Here is a 10,022-nt window from a genome sequence, read left to right on the forward strand (position 1 = left end):
CCTGGCTCTGATTGGTTGTTTTTGGTTGGGAGTGGTGCTATTCGTCAGACAGCAATAGTAGCTCAGAGAAGAAGCGGAGGAGATTGATTCTTTCACAGATTATCTGTCACAACATGCTGACAGTTTTAATAAATATGTAAAAATTAAATAAATAAAACATAGTCTTTATAAAAGTTACAGCTTGAATGGTTGCTGGAGAAAGTTGGTCGGATGCCTCCTAAACTTGGAAATTAGTTTTGAACATCATACAGTTTAATGACTTACATTTCAGCTGCTCTCTGGTTAGGAGAGTTTAGCCATTTAAAATCCAGTGATTTAGACTTGGGGATTATATTAGTGTAGTTCTAATAGTTCAATAATGTAGCTTTGCTAATATCTAGGACTCTTACTGCCATGGAGGCTTGTACTGTTGACAGGGGTCAGGATTCAGAGCACGTTTCAACTTCTTTATTCAATTTTAATTCTCTAGCGTAGATTGGAAGGGTGTTAAAAAAAACTACATCAACAAATATTGCATGTAGATGTTCATAATTCAAAAGGAATTCACTGAGGAATCCTTATTTTTATACGGTCATGTGGATTTTTTATGTATTTTCAGTTTTATTCCAGCAGAAATGCCTACAAATAGTAAATTGTGTCATCGGGGGCATGCACACCTTAGAGCCAGCAGATGTAATTACTCTAATTTAGCACACGTACAACTAAGAATCCACTTGCTATCTCCTCTGTCTCGGTTTCCCATCATGACGACCCGCTTCCTTGAACTCGAGTTCTTGAATCAAGAGGTGATGTCCCCTGGCTGTCCGACACGCTCCCCTCCTCGCTCTTCCTCCCTCCCTCCATTTGTTTTCTCTAAGTACTAATCAAAATTCCTCATGAACACCTTCCATCACAGCGCTGATGATCCGTGTAACGCACCCTCCCTGACGAGACCGCTTCATCATCCGGGCCGCACGATGCGCACTAGATTACGTTGCTTGCCTTGACCTCTGACCCCGTCCCCCATAATTTCGCTTGTGTTTTGATCTCCCGCGAACTGGCCTCCCGAGTGATAACAGATAAATCCGACGGACTTTCACCGACATCGGCAGCAGCAGGCCGCATGTGAACGAGCACAGCGTCTGCTCCGGCTTTCAGCGTGTCCCACACAGAAAGCGGAGCGTCTTATTGTGGTAGAACAAAATGTGAGTGCGTTTGCGTGTGGCCAGGAACCCTCTTCCCTCGGAGGGTTGTATTTAATTTAGGGCCATGGCTACGACTCCCTTGGCTGTCGTAGGTGTCACGCTCCGCTGCGCCACCGGGGTTCACAGAGAGAAGGAGGCGAGAAAAGAACCTGCAGACATTTGTTAGGGTCCGATCTTTCTTTTTTTTTTTGTTTTGTTTGTTGTTTTTGTGAGAGCTGGTAAGAAAATGACCTCAATCATTTCCACATGTAATATCAAAATTGAAAACAATCATTTAAACTTCAGCATCCAACAGTCTATTCATGTCATTTGAAGTTGGTTCAAGTTGGTTTCACTAAAACTGATCCCGGCAAAACTAAGCTAAAAAGACTAAATATGATGCTAAAAAATGTTGATAAAGGCATTCAAATTGATCTAAATGTGGTTAGAAACAACATTTTATCCCATGGGCTCAACAAGCCACAGGAAGATAACCTTAATAAAGATGTAAAAAACTCATTTAGTGTTTTTCATGCTGACCTATCAAGGTGTTATGCTCACTCAATTACTATCAGTAAGAAATATGGGATGTTGATAAAAGGCAATCAACAACTAGCAGGGAGTGAAACTGGTGTTGAACCAACAACTTTCTGACAGCAAGACAACTTCTATTCCCACAACTCTACAGCATCGTTTGTCTGGCATTTCCAATTGGCCTTCAGTTTTAGGTCAGGTACAGACTTTTCTAGTTTTTTAAGAAGAGCTGCAAATCAGCCAATTTCCATATTTATCAGTTCTTATTCATATCTGAAACCAGAAAATCTTTTTTCTTCTTATGTTTAACACATTTTCTGTGTCATTCCATGAAAGGATTGGTGGGGGGGCTTTTTTCCCCATAGCTTTATTTGTGGACTAAATTGTTTTCAATTATTTGTTGTGTGACATTTCTGATTTTATACCAATACATGGTGAAAATAAGTCCCATTACTACTAATTAATACTCCAACCTTTTCCAGTAATGTTATGGGTATGTGAACATGCTAACCTGTACCAAAGCTACGACAGGGTGTTCAAGTGCTTGCAGGGTGTGTGTGGGTGGATGCATTCTCTATAAATTGAATAAATTTGCGTGTGCATGCATCTGTTTCGCCTTTGCCTATACGAGCATGGGATGTCTAAAGAGGGCCGTGTTTAAGCCTTGTAAACACTAAACATAGTGGGCTGGTACCAGCACTCCGCCATGCTGCAAGTGATTAGCAGGTTAGAGGGGGCGATCAGAGAGCGCCAGGCGAGCGGAAACCAGAGAACGTGTTTTATGTACTCCTTATTTTAGCTTATACTTCCCAGAATTAGCTCAACCACAGCCAGACTAATTTCAGACGAAGGGACATACAGGCTAAATATAACGCGAAGCAAACATCAGACAGATGCCAAAACAGAAACTAATAAAATGTAAAGCCTCCTCTGCTAAGTTAGTACACAAAATGTGCATTGATGTGGAGTGGCGTCCGCACACTCAAACGAGGCAAACTCGTGGAGCGGTTGCATTTTTAGCCGTGCTATATGCGTTTCCTGTAATGTTCGGAAATTTTTAACGAGGCGGCCCAAAAACACCAACATGTGCAAAACGTGCTATTTTCTCTTTTTTGTTGCGTCTCTGCAGGAGCCAAGGTTTAAAAAAAATAAAAATAAAAAAAATGGAGGTCCGAGGTGTCTCATTATCAAGTTCAGAGAGCAGATTTTCGTTCCGTAACATTTCCAACCATGCAGAGGTGCTAACTGAGGTGGCGCGAGAGGATCAAAAGAAGCGTAGTCAGAGCAACCCCATTACTCCTGTAAACAATCCCACATTACAGGGCGCGCGCGCGCTCTCACACATGCTCGAGCGCCCCTCGACCCGGTCGGCCCCGCTTCGTGCTGCCCTGCTGTCCGTGTCTGTCAGCAGCCGTGCCGACAAAACACGGCAGTGCCGCTGGAGTAGTAGGGGCACAGTCATAATAAAGTCGTTCAGGGGGTAAACACTGACATGTCTCTTATCGCCGATAAGACACGTGGAAGTGGAGGGATGTGTGCGGGGCTGGGAGAAAATAAATAAATAAATAAAATAACGGCCTTATCTGTGTTCATCACCAGGTGTTGACAGGAGAAAGCGCCAAATCCCAAACATCTGTAGGCTATACCTGACAGAGCAGGAAACCGCTCGTTGACACCATGTAACCGCTGGATGAATTAAGACTCCAAATATCACTTCGGGTAATAACAAGTTGGGGCAGACGCCGTGAGGCTGTTGTATGGAGGTGCAGAGGTGACGAAGCAGACGTGATAAGAGGCTTAAAGACATTCAAGCGTGCCGTCTTGCATTCTTGAGCCAATCAGAAGTGACTTTGCTAGGCTGACGGAGGGGAGATCCGCAATCTACAGTGCTTTACACAAGAAAGAGGTCAAAATGTTCTAAATGTATTTTTTTTTTAAATAGCATGGTTTATTTACATTCAGTCCCTGTTACTTTGATGCCCCTAAATAAAATCCAGTGAAACAAACAGCATCATGAAAAAGAAAGTTGTACATCAGCCTGAAACTGGGTGAGGTCAAACAACACCTCAAACTTGTCATGAAAATCTTCAAGTAGAAAGTGCTTGTAAGAAACATCAATCAACATTTTGATCTGTAACAACGGCAATTGGCAATTGTTGACTGTATATTCTATAACTTTGTATTTGTGTGTGTGTGTGTGTGCGTGTGTGTGTGTGTTTATGATGTAAAACTTTTTAGAACTGCCTTGTGGCTGAAATGGGCTAAATAAATAAACTTTTACAGATTGCTTGGCTGTGAACCATAAAACCTGCTTTAACTTTTGTGTATTGATACAAATGCTAAACTAATTTTATTATTAAGAATAAACTACACATTCAATATTTTAAAGAAAGCAGTCATGAGACACACTGAGATTTCTGTGGAAAACTGATTCATTTACCTTAATAAAAGAACAATTTTCTGACTATTTTCTGATTAATATACTTTTTATTTTTTGATCTAGAATGGATTAGATTTTTCCGTCTTTTCAGTAAAACCAATTAGACATGGGTTATTATTTACTTGAAAATAATTACTATGTTTAGTGGTGTTTAAGTCACTGTGTGATTGCGGTCCCCGTTTGATATTAAACTAAAACAGCAGAAAATAAAACTGATTAATAAATTAATTTTCGAGTCATACAAAAGAATTGTACAAAATATCAGTTCCTTGCCAGAAAACAAAAAACTCAATGATTTTGAAAGGGACAAGAAGAGAAACATAACAAGAAATCAATATATTGGAACTGGCTGCAATATGGGTAAAAAATACAAAATTATTACCTTTCTATTAGCAAGTATATCTGTGTGTGTGTGTGTGTGTGTGTGTGTGTGTGTGTGTGTGTGTGTGCGTGTGTAAGCCCTGAAATGCGAGGTTATGAGGTTGTGAGAAGAGAAAAGGGGGGAGGATTTATGCGTGTAAAACGGGGGTCATTATTCTTTTAGGAAGGTCTAAAAACATTCCTGGTTCTGCATCGGAGCTTCTAGAAAATGTCTTCGATGAAGAGAAAATTTAGCTTTTAAGAGATAATCAGATCAGAAGGCTTATCCACAATGGAGATATATGAGCTGAATTAGTTCCACAAAGTTAGAACCGGCTGATGTTCCTAACGGGTCATTGGCTTTTATGCTGTAAATGACCTAATTAAATACCTGGAGTTTGGTTAAAGGTGGGAGATTCAGCTTGAGCGACTCCAAGAGAGTCTTTAATTTGATATGTCCTCGTCTCACAGATTTGTGGATTTTTGTTTGTTTGTTTGTTTGTTTTTAAAAGTTGAGAAAACTTGACTGTGAATATGAATCAAGAAACTGCAGCTGGATGGTTGGAAATTACTCGCTTTTACAATTAGGTTTACCGTTTTCAACAAGAGAAAGGAGTTCCAACTAAACAAAAAAAATGGTGTTAATTTGTTGCATGTGATCAAATTAAGTTTATCCAAGAAAATATATTAATTTTATGAAGTTGATAAACAAACATAAATAAAGTAAACTATATTCCATTGTACTCCATTCTCCTTTTTCAGGGAGAAATGCTGGATTGGATCGATTAAATTAACCACACGACATGCAAAACACATTACAGCCGTTGGTCAAAATGGAGGTCAAAATAGTTGTTGCCTTCATCACCACATGTGGGCATCATTTTATGTATTCCTCTGAGACTGACGTGCTAAAATTTCCTTGTTTATCCACGATATAGTAGTGGGGATTGATTGATTGATTGATCGTCTTTTGTTTAACCGTAGTTTAATTACTCCCATCAGCACTGAGCACACATACGCTTAAATCGTGATAAAACATGAATCTCCCTCTTCTCAGGAAAAAGACATCGAACCTCCTGAGAACCTGCACCAGCGTATCAAGTTTATAATGTTCAGGTTTTTCTGAAGAAACTGCGGCCAGCTTTGCCAAATTGTTGGGTTCTTTTGTTTTCGTTCAGTCAATTTTCAGCTTATCCAAACAGCCCACAAGCTTTGTCAACACTTTGGTTCATTCACACACGCATGATGTTATACCATTGAGCGCCAGCTTTATGGTGCGCGATAACAAAAACACAGGAACTGTACTTAATTTAATAAAAGCCATTGGTACGTAGGCGCACACAAGAGGGGCTTTGGCAAACTTTATGGGGCACAACGCCTCTGAGCCAAGCAGGAAGTTGGAGATGGACCAACTTCCTCTCCAAGACCAACTTCCTCTCCAAGACTTCCTGTGCTGGTGGAGCGGATCAACGCCCTGCCCGCGTGGATTTGTACCCCACAGCATGCAGCCTTTTGTTTCCCCAAGCAGAGTCGGAGTGTTAGCCTTGCGTCTCAAAGCGCCTCAAATGGAGGAAAACTTACAACAGGACGGACTTTCACGTGGTTTCTGAAAACAGTCTACAGGTTGGGATCTCAGATCTTAGACCCCCTGCCACTTCTTCTCACCCTGAAAGTAATTTGCTACAGCAACTCAACAGCTCCCTCTCTCTCTCTCTGTCCTCCCTCTCCCTATCTCAATCTCTTCCACTCCAGCTCCCTCTTACCTCTTTCTCGTCCTCCCTCTCCAACGAGAGCTGTGAACTACTTCAAACTTCATACACAGGAAAGATAAGCGATAAGGAAGCTCGTTTGTTTACGTGAGTAATTAATGAGCTAGCCGGGGTGAGGACATTCGGTCAGACGGCACGTCTCCAGCGGCAATCAGTCATTACCTCAGAAACGGAGAAAAGAACCAGACACAGAGCTGCCACCCTCCTTAGTCTAATATTTATCCTATCTATGACCTTTTAATTACGCCAAATTATGGAGACAAATACACACATTAATCTTCCACAGAGCCGCCCTCTGATATCAAATAAGGCATTCCAAGTCCAGGAATACGCTACATTACCAGCTCCAACTCCTGCGATTGCGTTTCATCCCAGACTCTGTCCGACGAGTGAGGCTGTGGTTATTTATCGGCTAATGGCAAAACAAAGGCCTTTTGCCAGAGGCCTGGCCCTTATTAGAGAGATTTACAGTGTGCAGGAAGCACTCTCTGAGGGAGGAACTTTAACATAACCACCTTCAGCTGGTCATCAGGTAACACCCACATGGTTTGACCAGCAGAAGGTTAAGCCCCAGGTGCCCCAACACACAGCCTTAAAACGTACAGGAAATGCAGTTTCTTTTACAATACTCTTACTGTACTGAAATATTACTGAAACAAAAAAAAATGTCTATTTTGCCTTAATGCTATATTTTACTTTAAAAGAACTCCTTTATGGCATTTTAAAGATATTCTCTACATACAGTGTACACCCTGGTATAGGTGGGGGTTAGGGACTACAGCTACCGATGACCAGCTAAAATACGTAAATACTTTAGACCCCTTCCGTAAACACTCATGACTGCCTGTTTCAATAGTTCAGACACATAAAATACCTTAATATGTTCTAGTACGGATTGTGGAAACTATTTTTTCATTAGCGCAGAAGCTAACATTTACAGTCTTGCTTGTCTTTGCTCTTGTGGGTATAGGCAAGGAAAATAAATAGCATGCCAAGTAGCGTTGCGTCTAACCATTTCAGCTTCCCAAGCAGAAATTTCTTTCAAAATATCTTAGATACAAGCTACGAAAAAATCCGTACTTAGAGTCACGTTCTACAAAAGATTCCATTACTAGGTGAGTCTGTGAATACTAAACCGCAAAAAGGTGGGGGTCCACATTTTTGTGGAGATTACATTCACTTCATGACTTCCTAACATTTATGCCAGTGTGCACTGATTCTTTGAAGCAGAGCACAGGTCAAACAAGCATGGAGACAGAGTTGAGCGCGTGAGGAAGCTTATTCATACACGACTATGCCTACCTCACACTCTGCAAGCATTTGAATGTCTCTCAGTGTCAAAGGGCATCGTGGTCCTGCTACATCCCAGGTACCGTCCAGGTAGGTGCTACCACTGTGGTTACTGTGTCCGAACTAGGATCTTTCTTGAACCTTCATGCAATTTGCAGAAGTTTTTGATCTGTATGGCAGGCTTTGCCTTTCACTTATCAATGTCACGTATTATCGGCCCTGTGGCACACTTGCACCCATAGGGTTAATAGCAATGCTGAAGCTTTATTTTTAGCCGTCTCAGAGATGTGTGATACATTCAAAATGCTACCTAAAAAGATCAGAGCTACTTTCAGTCTCCCAGCAAGCAGCACAACCAAGTCTGGGTGCAATTTGGAGGTGTGCTCGCATGGTACAATATCTATATTGAATTGGAAAATGTGTACTGAATGAAAACAGCACTAAACATGTTGGCATGATCTATTGACACATAAAAGACAAATTAATAAAAGACTGATCTTTTAGATCTCCCATAACTACGTTTTGTTAATATCAACATAATAATAATTTTGTTTAGCAAATGCTAGCAGACAATCAGTGTAAACTGTATTTTTTATGTAAGTTAAAGTACTTTGGGGTTCATCTACCTACTTGTCTCAGCTTTTTATGAATGAAAATACAGAATACAATTATATTTATCTGTAAACTATATACCACACGAAGTCTATTTTTCATTCTTACCGAAGGTATTTTTGACAAGCCTTTTCTTCCAAATAATGTTCCTGCAGTGGTAATATTTGTTGAGTGTCACACCTAATAGCCTCAGCTACTGCGCAAGTGTCAAAGTTAAACGCCTGCATGTCATATCTTGTGTTTCCAAACAGGAGGCCTGCAGGCTCTTATCGGGACTCAGGGTGTCAGAGTGGGCGAGAAGAGACCAGCGGCGTCTCTGTCCCGTGTCTCTGTCACAAGCTCTGGGCTCAGAATCTGCTCCGACTGCTGCCAAGAGCATCGATTATCACTCACAACATGTGTTACTGTCGTCCCACGCAGAGATAGAGTTGTATATTTATGGACACGCGTTTCAATTTTCATGCAAAAACATTTTATGAGAAGCTTTTCTGATAAAATGTAGAAATGCAAACCAAAGTAGATGGTGGTTTTGTTGCATTTACTGGTTGATCAAACTCTTACCAAACAAAACCAACTTTGGACTGAAGAAGCACCAAAGTCAAGGTGCAAATAGTGAGGGGATCAATTTGTTTGCCATTGCTGCTCTCAGGACGCAAAACAAGCCTCCCTCTGATTGAGAGTAATAAAGAATAAGTTCTTCAAACTCTGTGATGATCTGGCAAGCATTTTATTTACTCTTTATGTTTCTTTTTTATGTCTCTTTTTTGACATATAAAAAAAGATTTTAGAGGCATTTTGTTCCGTTTTATTATTTTTGTTTTCATTTTGGTCTAAAACACTTTGGTCATCTTTTGGATGTTGTAAATCACTCCATAAATAATTCTGATTCATTTTATATTTACGTTTTTGACCTCCTCAGATCTGATTAGCGCAAAATTGGCCAATTTGGACCATTAGGTTAGTTCTGAAAACAATTCCTGCTACCTTCAAATTAAAACCTGGTAAGTTTCAGGAAAGTTAAGTACTGGGTACTTCCAAAAACTGGCCTATAAAATGTCAAGAAGTACCTGGAAGGCTGTAAGAGCATTTCAGTTCTTGTTTTAAGTCATAAAATGAACATAAATCTAATCCCTGTCAGTGAATGTTTCAGACTGAGCAATTTCGTTGACCAACTTTACGGGTGCAAAACCCGTTTTCAGCCAACTTCAAACCTCTAAACAGGTCCGTGTCCCTTATACAGGGCTGCAATATTATCTTAAGCCATTGTTTTATCTTTTCTTCAAAAAGCAGCACATAAATGTGTTCTTGAGCAAATCAAATATTGCTTGAATGTCTGTGAGGATGCATGTGATGAGTCTTTAAATCGCAGGTGGACGTTACAATCGGTTGTTTTTTAGGGAAACCCAAAAGTATTAGAAGGAGAGGAAAAGCGAAAGGGTACAGTGTGTGTTTGAATGCCTACGGGCATGTAAATACGAGCTCTGTGTATTTACATGGCAAGAGTTCACATGTAGCCTTTGAAGCAGGGAGTATCAGTGTCTTAAGAAAACACGGCGAGGAAAGGGCAAACGGGCCGCGTCGGCGAGCGAGAGGAAGAAGGAAGAGGAAAAACAAAGCAGGGCGGGAAGACGAAATCATTAATAATGTCTTTATCACAGAGGTCCCTGTTTGCCTTCATCCTCTCCTCATCCTCCCTCCATCCATCCCCTGCCTCTCTCCATCTCGCTGTCAGCGTTTCTTTCACTGCTTGTCTCATAGCAGCAGAAAGATGGGGCCTGGCAGCTCCAGTTTCCATAAATTTGATAATGAGTCACCAAGCGCCTCCACCTCCGTCCACTTCACAAGAAAAACAAA

The sequence above is a fragment of the Poecilia latipinna genome, unplaced genomic scaffold (genome assembly GCF_001443285.1).
Source record: "Poecilia latipinna isolate Pla-1442-1.1 unplaced genomic scaffold, P_latipinna-1.0 Scaffold3426, whole genome shotgun sequence".
NCBI lineage: Eukaryota > Metazoa > Chordata > Actinopteri > Cyprinodontiformes > Poeciliidae > Poecilia > Poecilia latipinna.